At 34.2% G+C, this 21167-nt stretch overlaps 1 pseudogene; it reads right to left on the reverse strand.

The window, feature by feature from the left end:
• Nucleotides 1–20702, reverse strand: part of LOC100734163 (nucleoporin p58/p45-like) — a 72140-nt pseudogene extending 51438 nt beyond the window's left edge.
• Nucleotides 20703–21167: the final 465 nt, after the last annotated feature.

Below are 21167 nucleotides of genomic sequence, written 5' to 3' on the forward strand. Positions count from 1 at the left end.
TCACCCAGCATCCACAAACAGCTGGGGAGTAGTTGGTATCTCACTCTGAGTCCTGGTTGGGCCCTGCCCAGCAACTCCAAATGTCAGGGGAACCTCCTGCACCTAGTGGCACTAGTGGAAGTCCAGCCCAGTGAATTCCACCTAGATGTGCAACCTCAGCACCCCAATTAAAATCTCTCAGGGCCCCAGTAAGTGACCCCAAGAAGCTGGAAAGCTTTTTTGTGCCATGAGGCATGAGCTGAAAGCCTGCACAGCATACTCCATGTAGCTGTTTAGCCTTGGCACTCCACTAAGAACCTGGTAGAGTCACACCCAGCAACCTCAAGCAGCCAGGAAGCTTTGGAGTGCCACATGCATTGTACTGAAGGTCCACTCCAATCTACTCCTCCCATTTGAGGAGCTTTCAAGTGTCATTGGGGACCTGATAAGGCCTGCCTAACAAACTCCACTCAACTGTGGAAACTCCTTTCAGTACAGACAGACATGTTCAACCTTTCTAGCAACTGAGGCCTTGCATTTGGCTTCCACGGGAGAATAAAAGAAAATCACAAAACAAAAGAGCAAAATGTAATCTCAAACCTCCAGCCCAATCCAAACAAGCTTAGGAGACATGGCCATACAAGAAACTTGTGAAATGATAGCAACTGAAGTAAAGAAACAATTGCATGAAGCTGTATAGAAACTCTGATCAGAAATAATCTCCCAGGTAAAAGAAGAAACAATAAATATAATAAGAGAAATTTGGAACATGCCCAAAAATGATATAGTTAAAAAATTGAGGATCAACCACAAAATGGATGAAATCATGTGGGTTTTTAATAAAATGGAATATTACTCAGCTATAAAAATGATGACATTGAAGCTTTTATAGGTAAATGGAGGCAACTTGAGACTATACGCATAAGTGAAATAAATTAGGCTCAAATTTGTAAGTATTGTATTGTCTCTCTAGTATAAAAATAAAAAACTGAAAGAGTAATCAAATCCAAAATATATAAAATATACTATAGTAATGAAAGGGAAAGAAAGTTCTCTAAAGAATATAACTGTATGTATGTCCATATGTGTATGATAAATACCAATACTGCTAAATTTTATTAGTTCATCAAAAAGAATAGTTTGCACAGTTACTGTTTGATTGTCTGTCCACTTTTTATGCTTTGATTTTGTAACTCGAACAACTACTTCTAAGATAACAATATGAAATTTATCAACTAGTGATTTCTTACTGTTATTTTTTGACTAGTGATTTCTTACTGTTATTTTTTTGAAATTCTGTATTATTTCTACCCTTTTTTCTGTTTTTATTTTTTCTCTAAATGAAAAATATGAGGAACACTGCAAAAAGATGGAAACCATGAATGAATAATATAAGAAAGAAATTGAATGCATGAAACAGATTCAAAAGATATATCCAAGAAACCAAAAATTTCATCAAAAATTGGCAAATCTATCTCAATAAATGTGAAGACACACTTTCAGACCTTGTAAACAAGATTGTAGCTAGTGTACAAGAAAGGAAATATCTTTTAAAATAATAAAGAATCAGGAAATAACAATTCAAGAGTTGCAAGATGATGCAAAGAAAAATAATATGATAGGTATAAATGAAAAAGGTGACAACAAAAATAATATTAAAAGAATGCTTACAGAAACAATAGCTGCAAATTTATGAATCCTGGGAAAGGAAACCAACATGCAGATAAATGAAGTGTATTGAACTCTGATTAGCCATAATGAAAAGAAAACTACACTCAGACATATAATAATCAGCATTCCAAAAGTTCAACATAAGAACAGGATACCAAAAGCTGTTAGAGAAAACAGACAGATCACCTATACAGGCAAGCCTAGCATAATCTCAGCAGATTATTCAATACAGTAAGTTTAAGAAGAGCATGCAATAAAGTATTTCATATTCTAAATTCCAGTCCAGATTGATGTACCCCACAAAACTGCCCTTCAAAATTGATGGACAAATAAGATATTTCCATGATAAAGAACAGCTGAAGAACTTCATGAACACCAAACCAACCCTACAAAAATACTGAAAGATATTCTAGATAGGCACAAAAGTAACTATGACTTCAAGGACACCAACAGAAAAAAATCATTAAGCAAGGCAAACAACTAACAAAAGGGAAAAGTAAAGAACCAATAGCAGAAAGATAACATATCAAAAATGAGCCATATCATAGCCAATAATGTAAATGGACTCAAATCACCAATTAAAAGAAACAGGCTGGAAGATTGGATCAAGAAATAACATCCAACCATAAGCTGTATACAAGCCATCCATCTAACCCAAAAGGAAACTCATAGAAAGTCAAAGGGTAGAAAACAGGAACACAAAAAAGGAAAGGCAGCTATTCTGTTTTCAGACAGCATGAACTTCAAACCAAGAATGATCAGAAGAGATAAAGAAGGTCACTACATACTATTTACAGGAAAACTTCAAGAAGAAGAGATTACAATCCTAAATACATATGCAACAACTATGTAAGTATCCAGCTATATAAAACAAATACTAGTATAAATGAAAAATCGAGCCAAAGCCACCTGGCTGCACCAGAGGAGACTGCAAGAAGCTCCAGAGCTCCGAAGCCAAACACCATGCAGTTTTCTGAATGATCCACACTGTGCTGAGAACACAGTAAAGACAAGCGGTGCAGTGTGCAGTGGACCCAAGAGAAAGATATGCATTGAATCTCAGTGAGTACGAGGGACTGGGTCCCAAGGCTGCTGTTGCTGACTGGAGGACATCTTGGAATTGGGCAGAGCTCACCACCATGGTGGTATCAGTGACCCAGAGAAGAGTGGTGGAGGACATCTTGGGGTTGGGCAGACCCTGCCACTGAGGTGACACCAGATATTCGCCCCGGGTGCAGAGAGGTCTGGTAGAGGTCAGCCGGGATTTGGGCAGAGCACTGCACTGCGGTGATATCAGTCAGCCACTTTGGGCACTGAGAGAACTTGCAGGGTCTGCTGGGGCTGAACCATGCCTCTGGTTGGGAACCAAAAAGCAGATACAAAATAGTCGTGACTCAGTGACATCCACAAGGTACAGCCTAACTTGCGGATTGACTGGCACAGCGGCTGGAGGCTAGCCTGCACCATCCCTGCATCCCTGCATATACCTCAGATAACAGCAAATTGGGGAGAACAGTAAAAACTCCAGTCAGCATGCTTCAGAAAGACCCTAAATAATACAGAGAGGGCGAGAGACCTCCAAAACAAACCAGTCTGAAAGAAACCAGAAACACGACAAGAGATACAAATTTAAAAAAAAAAATCTCCAACTGCTGAACCTGGGAAAATAAGCCCAGGAGAAGTAAATACAGGAGAGAACCAGCACAGTAACCATCCACTACTAGACACAGCATCAGCACATATTAAGAAATACCTTCATGACCTCATAGATGAATTTAAAGCTGTACTTATGATCAAAGTGAGGCAAGATATAAAGAGATTAAAGAAATGATAAGCCCCTCCCAAGAGAACACAGATGGAAGAACAGAGGAAATCAGAAAAGAAAGAGAACCTCTGATGAAGAATTTAAACATAACCTAGAATACATGAAACAGATCCAAAGAGATTACTAGGAAACTAAAAACTCCATTGAAAACTGGCAAAATACCTTGACAGAAACTAAAGTTAGCCTTTTGAAACTTGAAGAGAGATTTATGATATATGATCATGAGAGAAAAGACCTCTAAAAAATAACAAGGAACCAGAAAGAAACAATTCAAAAGCTAGAAGATAACAAAGGGATACATAACTTAAGAATAAAGCATGTGAGCGAGGAAGCAGGAGTAACCAAAAGTGAACTACAAAGAATATTCACAGATATATTAAAGGAAAACTTCCCAAGCATAGGAAAAAGAAATGATATCCAGATAAATGAAGCATACAGAACTCCAGCCACCTACAACCAAAACAGATCTACAACCAGACATACAATAATCAAGATTCCAGAAATCCACCACAAGAATAGAATACTAAAAGCAGCCAGGGAAAAGAAGCAGATTACCTACAATGGGAAAATTATCAAAATAACAATAGACTTATCAACACAAACTCTCAAATTGAAGAAGTGCCTGGAGAGAAATTATTCAAGCCCTGAAAGAAAATAATTTGCAACCAAGACTGATGTACCCAGAAAAACTCTCTCAAAATTAATGGAGAAATAAGATGTTTTCAAGACAAGGAGGAACTGTGGGAGTTCATGGTCACCAACCCAACCCTACAGAGAGTGCTGAAGGACATACCAGAGGGAGAGAGAGAGAGAAAGGGATACCAGGATTCCAGCAACAGTGGCAGAGAGGCTTCAATGAATGGGGCAGACAGTGGAATGAGTGAGTAAGGTGGACAAATTATAGCAGTAAAGTGGAGTAGCAGATATGAGGCAGAGATGGTAAGCTATAATCTTTAATATAGATAGCCTTGATACACTAAAATAAAAGAAAACAGGCAGAGTAGATTAGGAGGCAGGCTCCATCAAGATGCTCTGAATGGGAAATATACTCAACCCAAAGGAGGGTTAATAAACTGAAAGTCAAAGGTGAAAAAACAAAGCTATATGTGACAGGAAACCAGAGAGAAAAGGGGACAACTCATCCAGCTTCTGCAGATACATTGGAAAACTATGACACTTTTGGGCAGTGTAGAACTACACATCTGGAAGGCAGGAAAACCCTATCACTTTAGTGAGTAAAGGAGTACAGCTCAAGATCAAGCTCAGGGGTAGAAATGTTCAGCAACAATCAGATAGACAATGGGCTAGTCCACAATCTAAAAACTAAAGGGGCTAGTGAGACCCAAAACATGCAAAGCATCCTGAAAAGGGAAAAGTTGAAAAATAGCCTAAAAAGGAAGGCAAAGGTCATTGTTAATAGTGTATCTGGATTTAAAAGTCACAGTAGTCTTATTGCTCTGTTTAATTTGAATTTATTCTGTTCCAGTCTGTCCACTCATATCAGATTTGAGGGCACAGACATCTAGCCCAAAAATAGCAGGTTATAACATGGTAACTATCCTTAATTTCCTATTAACTTAAACTGATACCCTGTATTACTTACATTGTCTTATTATGACTGATCTTATTTGAAACTGGTTTGTTAGACCGCAGTTTTGCCTTGGCTTATTTTATTCGAATTTGGTATGCTTGATAGTAAAATTCTAAAAGTAGAGTCAACTACTCTGAAGATGACAAGATGTAAAACATATCCATACTGGTTTTGATTGTTAACCTCTCTCAAGTCCTACAATGTTTTCAAAGTTGTGTTTTTATAAAAATAGCTATGTAATACTATGCTTAACTATATTAAGTCTGATGCAAAAGTCTGATGATGTGGACAAGTCTACTGAAAATAACAAGAGAAATCATAGTAACTATGGTAGATCACCTAATATTATGGTCTTATATGTATTTTTCATTGCATGTTTTTCTAGGAATTTGTTTTGCTGTCCTGTTATGATTTTTTCTCTATAATACAGAGAGGATATACATACATGTAGAAATTCACACATGGGAAGAATTTTTTAAACTATTTATGGGAACAGATTATATAATGCAAGATGTAATGATCAGATACTCTGAAGAAGAAGAGACACTAAGAAACCTAATGCTAATTCTGCAGAATTATGATATAAAATCTAACAATACTATTAGCCACTGCTCAGAGTGATATTAGTCTAGTCTCAAGTTCAATTTCAGTATACATAAAGATAAGGACAGCTACTATGAAGAGAATGAGAGACACTATTGTAGTCATTATTGTTTTCCCCAATGTCAGATCTTGAAGATCTAAAAAGCCTTCATCATATTGTAATGATTTGATTAGTTCTATAATATGCAGTATGTATTCAATGTGTATGAAGATGGGGACAATATTTGGAAGAAAACTAGAGACAATAAGATAGACAGTGAAGATCTCCAGTGGACTTGCTTTGAAATCTGTATTTATTTAAATTGTTTCTTTTTTTAACAGTTTTGTTCTGTTTTGATGTGCTTTATCTTACCCTCTTTAAGATAAAAAACAAGTGTGTAGGACTGATAACCATATTACTAAGTTTTTGTTGGATCATTGAGCAGAACTGTTGGTAGTGTCACTATTTGAATGTCACTTTACATACTTTAATTTTGTGACCTAAACAACTATTTCTAAAATGACAATATTTACTTATTAACTGGTGATTTCTTACCATTTATTTTTCTGTAATTCTGTATTATTTCTACTCTTTTTTCTCCATGTATTTTTTGTGTTTCTTTCTCTCTAAATAAATAAAAAAGAAAATAAGCGAAAAATAAAATCAAATAAAAGATAAGCCATAACACAATTTTAATAGGAGAACTTAACACCCCAATGACACAAAGAGATCAATTAGAAAAAAAATCAGCAAACACATAGCAGAACTGAATCAATCTTGGGAACAAATGGTCTTAGTAGATGTGTACGAGTGTTCTAACCAACATCAGAATATACATTCCTCTCAGCTTCAGATGGGACTTTTTTTTGTCATTTATACTTTTTTAAAATTTTATTTAAAAGGAAAAAGAGAAAAACACAAAACAAAACAAAGCGGTATAAGGGTACACATAATACAGAACTACAAAAAAAAGTAAGAAATCACCTGTTAAAAGATTACATATTATCATCTTAGAAATAGTTGCTCAAATCACAGTATCAAAGAATACAAAGTGGACATTCAAACAGAGAGACTGCAAACAGCTGTGTTCAGTGATCCAAAAACATTAATATAGTCAGCTATTTAACACCCCTAAACACACTTGCTGTTATATCCGTTAGAGCTCTTTTTTTCCCCCTCTCTTTTTTACAACAAAATTTACACATTTTGGATTTTATTACTCCTTAGTTCTTATTACTTTTTTGGGGGGGGGAGAGAATAAAGTCAAATATGGCAAAACAAAGCTGTCAGTCAAAACCAAGGATAGACATAGCACATGATGTAAAACAGAGTACAAGGTTATCAACAATGGTTATCAACGATGTCTCTTGTTTCCTTAAAAAGAATTGTCTATCTCATTAGATATTATAAAGTTGGACAAAACAGTATAGAACAAGACCAATAAAACTTATTTTCTAAAATAGACCATACACTAGCCCACAGAAAATGTTTAAGTGAATGCAAAAGAAAAAATTATCCCATCTGATCATAGTGCCATGATACTAGAAATTAATTATTAAATAAAGTACAAAAATTTCTTAAACATGTGGAAATTAAATAATACACTCCTGAATAATCAATGGGTCACAGAAGAAATTAAACCCTATTTACAAGCAAATTAAAATACAAATACAACTTACTGGGAACTGTGGGATGCAATGAAAGCAGTCCTTAGAGGGAGACTTTTTACAGTGAATTACCACACCAACAAAACAGAATGAATATGAATAAACAACCTGATGCTGCACCTGACTTATTTAGAAAAAGAAGAGTAAGTCAAGCCTAAAGCCCAAAGAAGGGAAGAAGTTATAATGATACTAAGAGAAATCAATACAATGGAGACTAAGAAAACAATATAAAGAATCAACAAATCAAAGAGTTGGATCTTTGATAGAATAAATCAAATTGATAAGCCCCTCACCAACCTTACTTTAAAAATGAAAAAAAAACTCAAATTGATGCAATAAGGGATAAAAAGTGCAAAATCAAGAAGATGCATAACTGTTGAATAACCCAATTGTAGTTAATGAAACTGAAAATATAATAAGAACTTTACCATTACAGAAAAGCCCAGGTTCTGATGGATTCACTACACTGAGATTGCACCTCACCCCAGAAAGAATAGCCAGGATCAAGAAAACCACCAATAACCAATGCTGGAGAGGCTCTGGGCGAAAAAGGAACTCTTCTGCACTTTTGGTGAGAGTGTAGAATGTTGCATCCACTGTAGAATCACTCTGGAGTTCCCTCAAAAAGCTAGGATTAAAAGTCCCATTTGAACCAGCTATTCTACTTCTGGGTATATTCCCAGAAGAATTAAAAACATCATACCACAGTGATATATGTACACCCATGTTTATTGTAGCACAATTTGTAATAGTCAAATCTTGGAAACAACCTATATGCTCATCAAATGAGGAATGGATAAAAAAGATGTGGCATTTTTATACAATGGAATACCACTCAGATATAAAGAAGGATCACATTGAGGCTTTTATAGGTAAATGGATGTGACTTGAGACCATACTCTTAAGTGAAACAAATTAAACTCACATGTGTAAATACCATATTGTCTCCCTAGTGTAAGAAACTGAAAGAGTAAATAAGATTTTAAAAAATCTTCAACAAATATGATGAAACAGGAAGAAACTGCTCAAAGAAGAAAAAAATTCAGATAGGGAAAATGAGAAAAGGCAGAAGAAAAAAGATATAAATTTGTGTATATATATATATGCTTAAGATTACTAAGATGATTGCATTAACAATTGTATTAGTTCTTGGAGCAAAACAGTTAATATCCATAGGATTAGATCAATATTGTATAACTGTATCTTGTAAATGAAGTAACTCTTTTGAAGATAACTATGCAAAATAACAATTTTAGTTATGTTTCTACCATCTGGTTTGAAACCCTATATTGTCATTGTTTTGGGCTCTTTGTTATTTGTCTCTTTTGTTTTTTGTTTTTCTTGTATTTTGTTTTCTTTTTCCCTCTAATACATAAAGGATAGATGTACATTTATAGGCTTATACATGACTACAATTTCTAAAAGATTTATAAGAATTGATTTTATTATGTGTAATGGTATGAACAGCTAGTTTGAAGAAAATGGGACATTATGGTAGTCATTGCTGATTTTCTATCATTTTGTTTTGAAGTTCAACAGTGCTTTTTTTCTTTGTTTTGATTGGTTTTAGTCTGTTTCCTATTATTTGATTTCAATATGTGTGAAAGTATGGGCAGCTATTTTGAAGAAAACAAGAGACATGGTAGCTATTATCAATTTTCCTATTTTCTGGTTTTGAAGGCTGGTAATGATTTCATTCTTTTGTTTTAATCAGTTTTATACTGTTTTGTTTTGTTTGAATTTATTGTGTGTAAATACATGGGCAACTATTTTGGGAAGAACAGGAGACATTGTGGTAGCCACTGTTGATTTCCGGTTGTCTTTGTTTGAAATCCTGTGTTGCTTGCATTGTTTTGCGGGAGACCTGCTTTGTTTTATTCTGTTTAAAATTAGAAAAAGATAGAAAATCTGATTTTATTACTTTATCCTTATTCAAAACACTTTGCTTACATATAATTACACACTATAAAATAAAATTTACTGTGTTAAATGGTAAATTTTAGTGATTCTTCAGAACTGTTCAACCATTACTATGGTCTAATTACAGAATAGTTTTATGTCCCCCCCAAAAAAACAGATTACTTATTACTATATTTGAGCTTTCTACCCTAGCTCAAAAGAACCACTAATTTGCTTTCTATCTCTGCATACTTGCCTATTTGCACATTTCATATAAGTGAAATTACACAATAAATGACATTTCACTTAGCACGTATCAGTAGTACTTCATTTCATTTTGCTGAATAATCCATACATCAGTTAACATACATTGATACTGAGAAACTTTTCATGTGACTATTGGACATTTATGTTTTTTTAGCATTAATTATTCAAATACATTATCTAATTTTACTAGGTTGTTTGTATTTTTGTTGTTGAGATACAAATAAGATTTCTTCATACATAGTCTGGTAATTAGTTCCTTATCAGATATATGATTTACAAATATTTTCCTCCTTCAGTGGACTATCTTTGACTTGCTTAATGGTGTTCTTTGAGGTATAAATGTAGTTAATTTTGATGAAGTCTATTGTATATTTTTGTTTGCTTATGGTTCAGTCATTCTAGTCACAAAGAAATTTCTTAACCTATCAAATACTTACACTTATGGTTTTTTCCTTAACAGTTTTGTAATTTGAGATGTTGTTCTTATTTATTTGATGCATTGTGAGTTAATTTTTGCATATAATGTGATGTAGTGGTCCAACTTCATTCTTTTGCCATTAGATATCCACTTTTCCAAGAACTATTTTTAAAAGAACTATTCTTACTGCCATTGAATTATTTTATATCATTATCAAAAATCAAATAATAACCCACAGATGGACTTATTTCTGTATTCTTTTTCTATTCCATTGATTTGTATGTTTGCTTTATGACAATACCACATTTCTGAGAGTCAGTTTTAGTAAGGTCTGAATTTGGAGAAGTATGAATCCTCCCAAATTTGTATTCTTTTTCAGAATTATTTTGGTTATTCTGAGTTTCTTACATTTTGTTATTCTGTAGTTTCTGCAAAAAGCCAGGTATGATATGTTGAGACTGTGGATCTGTAGTTCAATTTAGGTCATGCCATTTTAAATATCTTCTAAACCATGAATATTGAATGCCTTTCCAGTTATGAAATTTCCCTTAATTTCTTGTAAAAATGTTTTATATTTTTCAGTGTTTTTTCTTGCATTTACTTTTCAAAATTTGTTCATAAGTATTTTTATACTACTGTAAATAGGATAAACTCTGAATTCACTTTTGGAAATTACTAAGGTGTAGAGTTAGAACTGATTTTTCATCTTAGTGATATACCATACACACTTAGTATACTCAGTTGTTTTAATACGTTTTTCACGTAGTCTTTAAGATTTTATTCTTAATGTGTTTTATTTTTCTTTCTAAAATGGTTGCACATGTTAGGACTTCTAGAAGTGGTGAGAGTAGAAACTCTGGTCTTAATTGCATGCCATGATCATAAGGGGAAAATATTCTCCACTTCAATATTAAATATGAGTTTATCTATAGGTTTCACATACATGTTCATTATCAGCCTAGGAAGTTCACTTACATTCTTAATTTGCTGCAAGGTTTTTTTTATTATAAGAGTGTTCTGATTTGTAAAATTTTTTTTTCAATTCTAATAGCATGATCATGTGGTTTTCATTCTGTTAGATTAGTGTGGCATTTTATATTAATTGATTTTCAGATTTAAAATCACATGGTTTTCTAATTTAGTTATGATGCATGTACCTTTTTATATTACTGGATTTTCCTTGTTAGTATTTCTGGTGCTTTTTGTTTCTATGCTTAAAAAGAATATTGCTCTGTATTCTCTTGTGATACTTTTTATCAGATTTGCTATTAGTATAACATTGGCAGCATAGTTTGAAAATATTATTTTCTATTTGCTGCTGTAGTTCATGATTAGTGTTAATTTTTCTTTAAGAATTTGTAGCATTCATCAGTGAAGCCATCTTGGACACAAATTTTCTTTGAAGGAAGTTGAAAATTACTACTTCAATATTTTTTATTCAGATCTCTCAAGAATTTCAATCTATATTTAGTCAGTTGTTATAGTTTGTCTTTCTAAGAAATTCATACATTTAATTTATCTAACTTATTTGTATTCTGTTGCCTATAGAGTAAACTGTAGCTATCCCTTAATTCACACAAGATCTTGAATCTTTCATCTCCATGTGAATACCCTTGGAGATACAGTCTTTGGAAATAATTAGAATTGGAGAGTCTGGAAAGATGGCAGAACAGTAAGCAGCAGACCAAATCGCCTCTCTGAGAGAAACAATACAGATGTTGGAATATAACATGCCAAGTTTTGAAAAGTAAATGCAAGAAAGAAAGAGGTGGAGAAGGAAAGAAGTGGGCCCCCTCTACCCAGGAAGAAACTAAAGTGAGAATTGAAGCCCACTGAGATAAAACATTTTTTAAAAAAAAACTTAAACAGAAGAAGGCAGTAGCTGGCAATGCTTTCACTGGAGCAGGAACCACCATGATGGAAGCACTGTTGGAACCCAGAGACACATGCGCACAGTGAAGCTCGTGGCTACCAAGCCCAAAGGCCTTGGCAGGGAGATGCAATGGCAGAGGGGAGCATCAGACCAGAGAACTTCACTGTCTGGCAGTGAGTGTGGGAGACTCAGTCCTATCACAGGAGTGGGCAAATGGCCAGGCACCATTTTGGAGTTAGGCAGGATAAGCCCAAAGACAGAACTGTAGCTGGCTTTATTCAGCTACTCTTAGCTTAGAGCAGACTGGTGGAAATTGCTTGGACTGAGTCCCGCCTCTCTGTGCGGTCCAGTAGCCATTGCCAAGGTTTCTCTAAAGCTATCCCTAACCAACCCCGACTCACCTGGTGCACAATAAAGTGGTGAAGACTCCTTGTGGTTAATTAGTTCAGAAGGGAGGGACTAGCCTGCTCCACCCTTGCTTATACTCCACTAGCCACCAACAGACTGGGGAAATCAGCAAACAGCAGAAATACCTAGCCAACACACTTCAGAGTAATTATAACCAACACAACAAGTGCCAGGGACCCTGCTACCCACTTGTCCAGAAGAAACCAGGAACACAACAAGAGGAAGAGAAGCAAAAGGCAGTCTCTGGCCTCCAACCCAAGCATTACTGGTTCAGGACATGTCAACACAGAAAAGATCAAAAGTTACAGTTTTTGAAGCAACAGCAACTTAAATAAAGGAACAATTCCATGAAGCTATAAAAAAACTTAGAACAGAAATACTATTATAGGTAAAAGAAGATATGAGAAACATAATAAAAGAATGGCTAAGCAACTAAGCACCTCTAAAGCAGATACAGATGAAAGCATAGAGGAGCACAGAAAAAGCAAAGAAGAATATAAAAAAAAAGATAAGAAAGTGAAGAATATAAAAAAATTAGAACACATGAAACAGATTCAAAGAGATTACAAGGAAATTAAAAACTCCATTTAAAGCTGGCAAAACAGCTTGAAAGAAACTAAAGATAGACTATAAAATCTTGAAGGCAGGTTTGCAGCTTGCAGTTGTGAAACGAAAGATCTTTTAAAAATAACAAGGAACCAGGAAGTAACAATACAAAGGGTAGAAGATGACAAGAGGATCTATAACTTAAGAATAAAAAAAATGTGAATGAAGACGCAGGGTAAGCACAAATGGAATACAAAATCTATTTACAAAAATAATTAAAGAAAACATCTGAAGCATAGGAAAAAGAGATGATATTCAGACATATGAGGCATACAGAACTCCAGACAGCTATAACCAAAATAGATCTATGCCCAGATGTATAATAATCAAGACCCCAGAAATTCAACACAAGAACAGAATATTAAAAGCTGTCAGAAAAAAAAAAACAGATCACCTATAAAAGAAAACCCATCAGAATCATGGAAGACTTCTCAACACAAAACATCAAATCAAGAAGAGCTTGGAGTGAAGTATTCCAAGTCTGGAAGAAAATAACTTCCAGCCCAGATTGATGTACCCTGCAAAACTATCTCCCAAAATTAATGGAGAAACAAGATACTTCCACGACAAAGAGGAACTGAGGGATTTCATGGCCACAAAACTAACCCTACAAAAAATACTGAAGGAGATTCTAGAGAGAGAGAGAGGAAAAAAAAGACCATGGTTTCAGGAACAGTGGCAAATGGGGCTCACTGAATGGGGCAGACAATGGAATGAAGGGGAAAAGTGGACAACCAATAGTAGAAAAATAACATGGCAGAGATAAGGCAGAGAGGGTTGGCTATAACCACTAATACGGATGTCCTGAATTTACCAATAAAAAGAAACACAGGCAGAGTGGATCAAGAGATAGGGTCTATCAATATGCTCTATATAACAAATACAACTAACCCTAAAGAGGGATTACAGACTGAAAGTCAAAGATGAGAAAATAATGCTCTGTGTGACAAGGAACCAGATAAAAGTGAGGGTAGCTTGCCCATCAGCTTCAAATTGGTTAGAAAGCAATAACACTTTTATACAATGCAAAACTACTCAGCTATAAAGAAAAAAACCTTTAAGGCTCTTGGAGGTAAATGGATACAACTTGAGATCACGCTCAGGGATAAAAAGGTTCAGAATAACTTAGGTGAATAGCAGGCTGCCTCCCTAATCTGAAAACTAAAGGAGATAGTGGAATGCAAAATGTACAATGCACCCTGGGAAAGTGAAAGGGGAGGAACTGTCTAAAAATGGAAAACAGTGGCCATTCTTAATCTTGTATCATGATTTGAAACCCATATTGTTTTTCATTGTTTGTTTAGTTTGGTTTTATTCTGTTTCAGTTTGTCTTCTTATGTTAGATTTGATGCCATGGAAAGCTATTTCAAAGATAGCAGCACATATTATGGTGACCATCTTTGATTTCATATTAACTTGATTTAAAGCCCTGTATTGCTTTTGCTCTCTTCTTTTGACTTACTTTACTCTATTCTGTTTTGTTTGATAGTATCAAGTCTGAGTGTATAGGCAACTACTTTGAAGGCAATAAGATTCACTATGATGCCCATTCTGGTTTGACTATTATCTTCTTTTGAAGTCCTGTAATGTCCCCAATGTTTCATTTTTATTGGTTTTGTTTAGTACTGTTTTGTTCAATTTTATTATACCAGATGATATGGGCAATTCTTTTTAAGATAGCAAGAGGCATTATTGTAACCACTGTTGATCACATTGTATTTTGTTTTTAGATCATGTAATATGTCCACCCTTTGGTTTCAACTGACTGTGTTTTGTTTTTGTCACATTTGATTTTATTCTCTTTAAAAAATGTAATAAGAACTGTAGGAGCAATAAAACCCAAAATGTGGAATTGTTATTGTAAAAAAAGAGAGGAAAAGAAAGTGCTCTAAAGGATATAACTGCATGTGTGTTTAAGTGTGTAAGATACATAACCATATTATTAATTTTTTGGATCATTGAACAGAACTGTTTGCAGTTTCACTGTTTGAATGTCAATTTTGTATACTTTAATTTTGTAACTTAAACAACTATTTCTAAGATGACAATATGTCATCTACCAACTAGTGATTTCTTGCTGTTTATTTTTTTGAAGTTCTGTATTATTTCTACCCTTTTTGTTTTTCTTTTTTCTCTTTAAATAAAAATTTTTAAAAAGACAAAAAATAATTAGAATTGAATGAGGTTACAAGGATGGGGGTCTACTAAAATATGAGTGGTGGTGATGTTCTTATGAGACACTGATACAACATTTTTATCACTTCTTTTCTCTTCATTTCATGCATTTGTAAGTCAAAGAGTAATTCCTTAGACCAAATCATTCCTGTCAGCAGTTTGACCTTGAACTTCCAGCCAATTTTTGTTGCCCTGATATTTTCTATCATTTTTGTACTTTATATTTATTTGAGAATGCATTTATTATTTTCTTTCTTCTGCTTGCTTAGATTTCTCTTTTCCAAATTTTCTAAGCTGGTAAAAATAGCCTATTGGTTTGACAACTTCTTAAATTTTTTATTTTAAATACAAAACAAAAATAATTAAAATGATACAGAATTTCAAAAAAGTGGGCAAATAATGCTAGTCAATATATTATATATTGTTATCATCAAACTAGTTGTTCAGATTCCAAGATTTTGGATTTTGTTTCTTTTTTCCCCACTGCTTTTCCTTCATTCAACCTCCCTTGTTCTCCCCTCTTATATATGAATGTATTGTTTCCATTTTTCCCTTTGATTTTCTTTTATTTTTCTTTCCAGTATTCTCTTTGCCAGCACATATACTAAAATTATTTTCCTTTTCCATTTCTTCTCTTCCCTCTCTCCCCTCCCTTGTTCCCTTTCCCATTTGATCATTTCATTCCTACTTCCCAATATTTATCACCCATTTTGGACCTTATTTAACTTTTTGGTTTCTCACACTAAGAAACAACACAAAATTTGAACATGTGTATATGATTTATTTCGTTTAAAATTATGGCCTCAAGGTGCAGCAATCTTCTCAAAATGTCTTAAGTTTATCCTTCCTTATAAAAAAGTACTATACTAATGTATATAAAGCCACACTTTCTTTATATGTTCATCTATTGATGGACATCTGGGATGTTTCCAAAATATACCTGTTAGAAATTGTGCTGCTATGAAAATGTTGTGCATATATCACTGTTGTATGATGCTTTGGGAAAGATACCAAGAAAGAGCTGGGTCAAATGGATCCTCTAATTTTAATTTTTTGGGGAACCTCCATACTGATTCCAACAGTGGTTGCACCAGTCTACACTCCCACCAACAGTGAAGGGTTTCTTTTTAACATAGCTCTGCCAGAATTTTTTATTGGTTCATTTATTAATGATAGCCATTCTTTCTGGAGTGAGAAGGAATTTTAATTTGTATTTCTGAAATGACCAGTGACGTTGAACATTTTTTTCATATATTTATTTTCTGTTCATAATTTTTCACCTGAGAAGTGCCTATTCATTTCAGATGTCCATTTTTTAAATTGAGTCTTTAAATTTGGGGGAGTCTGATTGTTTTGAGTTGTTTATGTATTCTAGATGACAGTGTTTTGCCTGAGGAATATCTTGTAAAATGTTAGCCCATTCTATGGATTTCTCTTCCTTCTGTTGGTGCTTTCTTTTGCTGTAAAGTTTTATTATGATGTGATCCTAGTTATTGATCCTTTGTAATACTGACTGTTCAATCGTTGAATATATATATATATATATATATATATATATATATATAATATTTTAGAGTTTTACCTATTTTATCTTTCAGCAGGCTAAGTGTTTCTGTTTTAATATTTAGAACTTTGAAGTATTTAAATTTTTGTTTAGAGCACAGTGAGAGCTATGAGTCTAGGTTTAGTCTTCACATGTATAAAGCCAGTTTACCCAGAACCATTTATTAAAGAAGCCCTTTGCTCCAAAGAAAGTGATTCACCTCTTTGTCAAGGATAAGATGTCTGAGTGTTTAAAGTTGTTTCAGCATCTTCTGTGATGCATCATGCCTTACCTTTGTTGCCTGGAATTGCTTTGTCTATTTTAGGCATCTTCTGGTTCCAAATGAATTTTAGGCATATTTTCCCTTCTTCTGTCAGGTATGTTATGGTATTTTGATCAGGTTTGCATTAAATATGTATAGCACATTTAGAAGTATGGCCATTTTCACTATATTGGTTCTTTCTCCCCAATAATAATGGGTATATTCATTTTCTGAAATCCTATTTGATCTCTTTTTTCAGGGTACTCTAGTTTTCAATGTTTCTTTTATTTATTTCAATAGATTGCTTACTCAGTGTTTTAGTTCTTTTGAATGGTATAATGAAAGCTGTGTAATTCCTAATTTTCATCTCCATACGTTTTTAAATCTAAAAGTATTTGGGAGACCACATATGTAAAATATCATGTCATTCACAAAGACTGATAATTTAACCTCTGTTTCCCATGTTTAATTCTTTTTATTTTTTTCTCTTTTCTAATTATTCTAGAAATATATTAAGTAAGAATGGTGATAGTGGACATCCCTCACTTGTTTCTTACTTTGTAGTGAAATCTTTCAGTTTCTTTTTTTTTCTTTTTCTTATTTTAAAAAGGTTAAGATAAAAGAGGAAATAACAAAACAGATCAGAACAGAAAAATTTAAGCAACATAGTGTTCCACTACACGACAACCCAACATAACAGTAGCTACCATAGTGTCTCTTTCTTTGAAATATTTGAGTATACCTTCATACACAATAGTATCAAACATAATAAGATAGTACAAAACAATTCAAGAGAATGAAAGTATTATAGGGTATTCAAAACCAACTAACATAAAATGAACAATGGTTACTATATTATCCCCTTGTTTATAAAAAAATTTGTTTATATTATCACATATAATAAAATCCAGTAAGATACAAAATGATAAAACCGATGGAGACACAAGAACAAAAACTTGGTAGGACTTCAAAACAAGATGGTATTAAATCAGCACTAGCTATTATAATGTTTTATTTTCTTCAAAATAGCTGTTCATGCCATCACAGACAATAAAATCAAAAAACCCCGAATAAAACCATTCCAACTAATGAATGAAAACATTATAACACTTCAAAGCCATATAATGGGGAATCATGGTTACCACATACTTTTATGTATTCTTACCATTCCTTACACTAGAGAGACTAAATGGTATTTACACATATGAGTTTGACTTATTTCACTTATGAGTATGGTCTCAAGCTGCATCCATTTATTTATGAATATCTCAACATTATCATTCTTTATACATGAGTAGTAATCCATTGTATAAAAATACCACAACTTTTTTATCTTGCTGTTTCCAAGATCTGGCTGTTACAAATTGTGCTGCTATAAATATGGGTGCACATATATCACTGTGATATGATGTTTTCAGGTCTTCTGGGAATATGCATAGAAGTGGAATAGGTAGACCAAATGAGACTTCCAATCACAGCTTTTTGAGAAATCTCCAGACTGACCTCAGCAATGGTTGCACCAGTCTACACTCCCACCAACAGTGCATTTGCTATTGGTAGTTTTCTTGATCCTGGCCATTCTTTAAGGAGTAAGATGGAATCTCAGTGTGGTTTTCACTTGCATTTCTCTAATGAGTAATGATGATGAACATTTTTTCATGTATTTACTTGCCATTTGTATTTCTTCATCTGAAAATTGTGTATTCATCTCCGATGCCCATTTTTGGATTGGGTCTTTGAATTTTGGGAGTCTGATTTTTTAAAATTCTTTATATGTTTTAGAAAGAAGTTCTTTGTCTAAGTGACAGTACACTAAGATTTTTTCCCAGTTTGTGGGTTTTCTTTTCACTATGCTGGAGATTTGATTTGATGTGCAGAATCTTTTTAGTAAGATGTGATCCCAGTTATTGATTCATTTCCCATGTGGTTTGATTCCTGTTCATGAATTCTCTACCTATCCCTATGTCTTAAAGGTACTTTCACAATTTGTCTTCCAATAGATTTAGTATTTCTGTTTTAATATTCAGATATTTGATCCATTTAGATTTTAATTAGTACATAGTGATAGGTACGGGTACAGTTTTAGTTTTGGGGATATGGAAAGCCAGTTTTTCCAGCACCATTTATTAAACAGACTGTCTTTCTTCCAGTGAACACGTTTGGCCCCTTTATCAAAAATAAGGTGGTTGAGTGTCTTTGTAGTTGTGGTTGTACCTTCTAATCTATTCCTTTTTATCTTCAGCTCTGTTTTTATTCCAGTACCATGTTGATCTTACTACAGTTGCTTTGTAGTATAATTTCAAGTCAGGGATTGTAATGCCTCCTGACTTGCCTTTGCTGTTTAGAATTGCTTTTGCTATTCTAGGTCTCTTCTGGTTCCAGATGAATTTTAGGAGTGATTTCTCTAGATCTATGACGTATGTTGGTGGTATTTTTATTGGGATTGCATTGAATCTGTATAATAGTTTTGGGAGAATGGCCATTTTCACAAATACTTATTCTTCCTTTATAGGTGATCTGTGTTTTCTATCTAATAGGTTTTAATATTCTATTCTTATGCTGGATTTCTGGGATGGTGATTATTATATGTCTGGGTGTATTTTTATTTTGGTTATGACTATTTGGAGTTCTATATGCTTCACTGATCCTCATGTCAGTTTCCATTCTCATGTTTGAGAAATTTCCAGCTATAACTTCTCTAAATATGCTCTTGATATCCTTTGTGTTGTCCCCTTCTTTCTCATCTGTCCCTATCAATCTTACATTGTTTTTCTTTGAATCATCTTGAAGCTGTTGAATTGTTATTTCCTGATTCCTTGTTATTTTTAAAAGACCTTTCCTTTGCTGTTCACCAGATGCAATCTTGTCTTCGAGGTCTGAAATTCTGTCTTCACTTTCTTTGATGCAGTTTTGACAACTTTCAATGGAATTTTTCATTTCCTGTGTATCTCTTTGAATCTGCTTCATGTATTCTGTTTGTTTCTTATATTATTCATCCAGGGATTCTATTTTTTTTGTTTAGTTCCTCTAACTGTTTAACTGTGTCATCTTTAGATGTGTTCAACATCTCTTTCATTACTTTATCATTTCTTCTTTTACCTGAGAGATTATTTCTAGTTTGAATCCCTTTAAAGCTTCCTGGAGTTGCTTCTTTATTTTAGTTTCTATTATTTCAGGTATTTCCGGTGTATGGCATATATTTTCTTCTATGTACGTAGCTCCTAAGATTTCTTGGGATGGGCTGGAGGTTTGAGATTGCATTTTTGGTCTTTCTTTTTGTCATCTTCCTATATTTCCCTGTTTCAAGTGTTGTTCCAATGCTCCTGGGCCTGGTGGAAATTGTCTTCTATGCCCTAAACTCCTGGCATTTCAGCTGTCCAGTTCCCCAGAATCAGAGAGGGTCACTGCGGGTGGCACAGGCAGGCCCAAGCCCTGCGGATCTGGGCAGGAAGCTGGGAAGTTCCTTGGCCCATGGGAGCGAGCATCTTTAAGCTCTTGGGGCTTGGGATGGTACACAGACACTCCAATTCATTTTTTATATCATATTTTCAACATTTCTCAAAGCCCTTATTATGCTTCTTCAATCTCTTGACCTATTTATTCTCTCATTGATATCCACTTATTTGCTGAACACATTCTTTATGACAAACATTATGTCAGATTGTGAAGAGATCCAGATGTGTGAAATATGAGAGAAGTAGCCTCACCCTCTCCTGATGGCCAGCAGCCACAAGATCAACTAAATGATAGCTTGCTGAGCCTTGAATGGCATTGCTGAAGTCCCTCACAGAGGGTCTTCTCCTTTCAAAATTACACTTATTGGGAGCAATGTCCCAAGTGCCTGGGCTTGTACATTTAATGGATTCTTTTCTCTCCCTTCTATCTGTAACCATGCTGTAGCACCAGAACTTGTTACTCCCATTTAACTGCAGCATAGTGTCCAGTGATCAATCTTTCTCTTCTTTCCTGCTGGTCTTTCTGAGAAGAGCAGCTGCAGGCTGGTTGTGTTAATACCTTTCTGCACACTTACTCTTGAGCACTTGAGTGCCACAGCCTCTCCAGTAGGATCACACACAGCCAATCAAACTTTCAGTTTCTGATGATTTAGCATGATGTTGGCTGTTTGTCATAGATGGCTTTTAATAAGATTGAGCTAAAGAACATGGATTCCAATTTTCTGTAAGGTTTTATTTTTTTATCATGAAAGGATGTTGGACTTTGTCAAATGCTTTCTCTGCATCTATTGAAACAATCATATGGCTTTTGTTCTCTGCTTGGTTAATATAGTGTGTTACATTTGTTGATTTGTCTATGTTGAACCATCCATGTAACCCTGGAATGAATTCTATCCCTGGAATGAAGTATAAACTTCTGGCTAATTTTGATGCATTGTTTTCCTG

The sequence above is a fragment of the Cavia porcellus genome, unplaced genomic scaffold (assembly GCF_034190915.1).
Source record: "Cavia porcellus strain 051 isolate PalLab524CR breed Dunkin Hartley unplaced genomic scaffold, mCavPor4.1 scaffold_3, whole genome shotgun sequence".
Classification (NCBI taxonomy): Eukaryota; Metazoa; Chordata; class Mammalia; order Rodentia; family Caviidae; genus Cavia; species Cavia porcellus.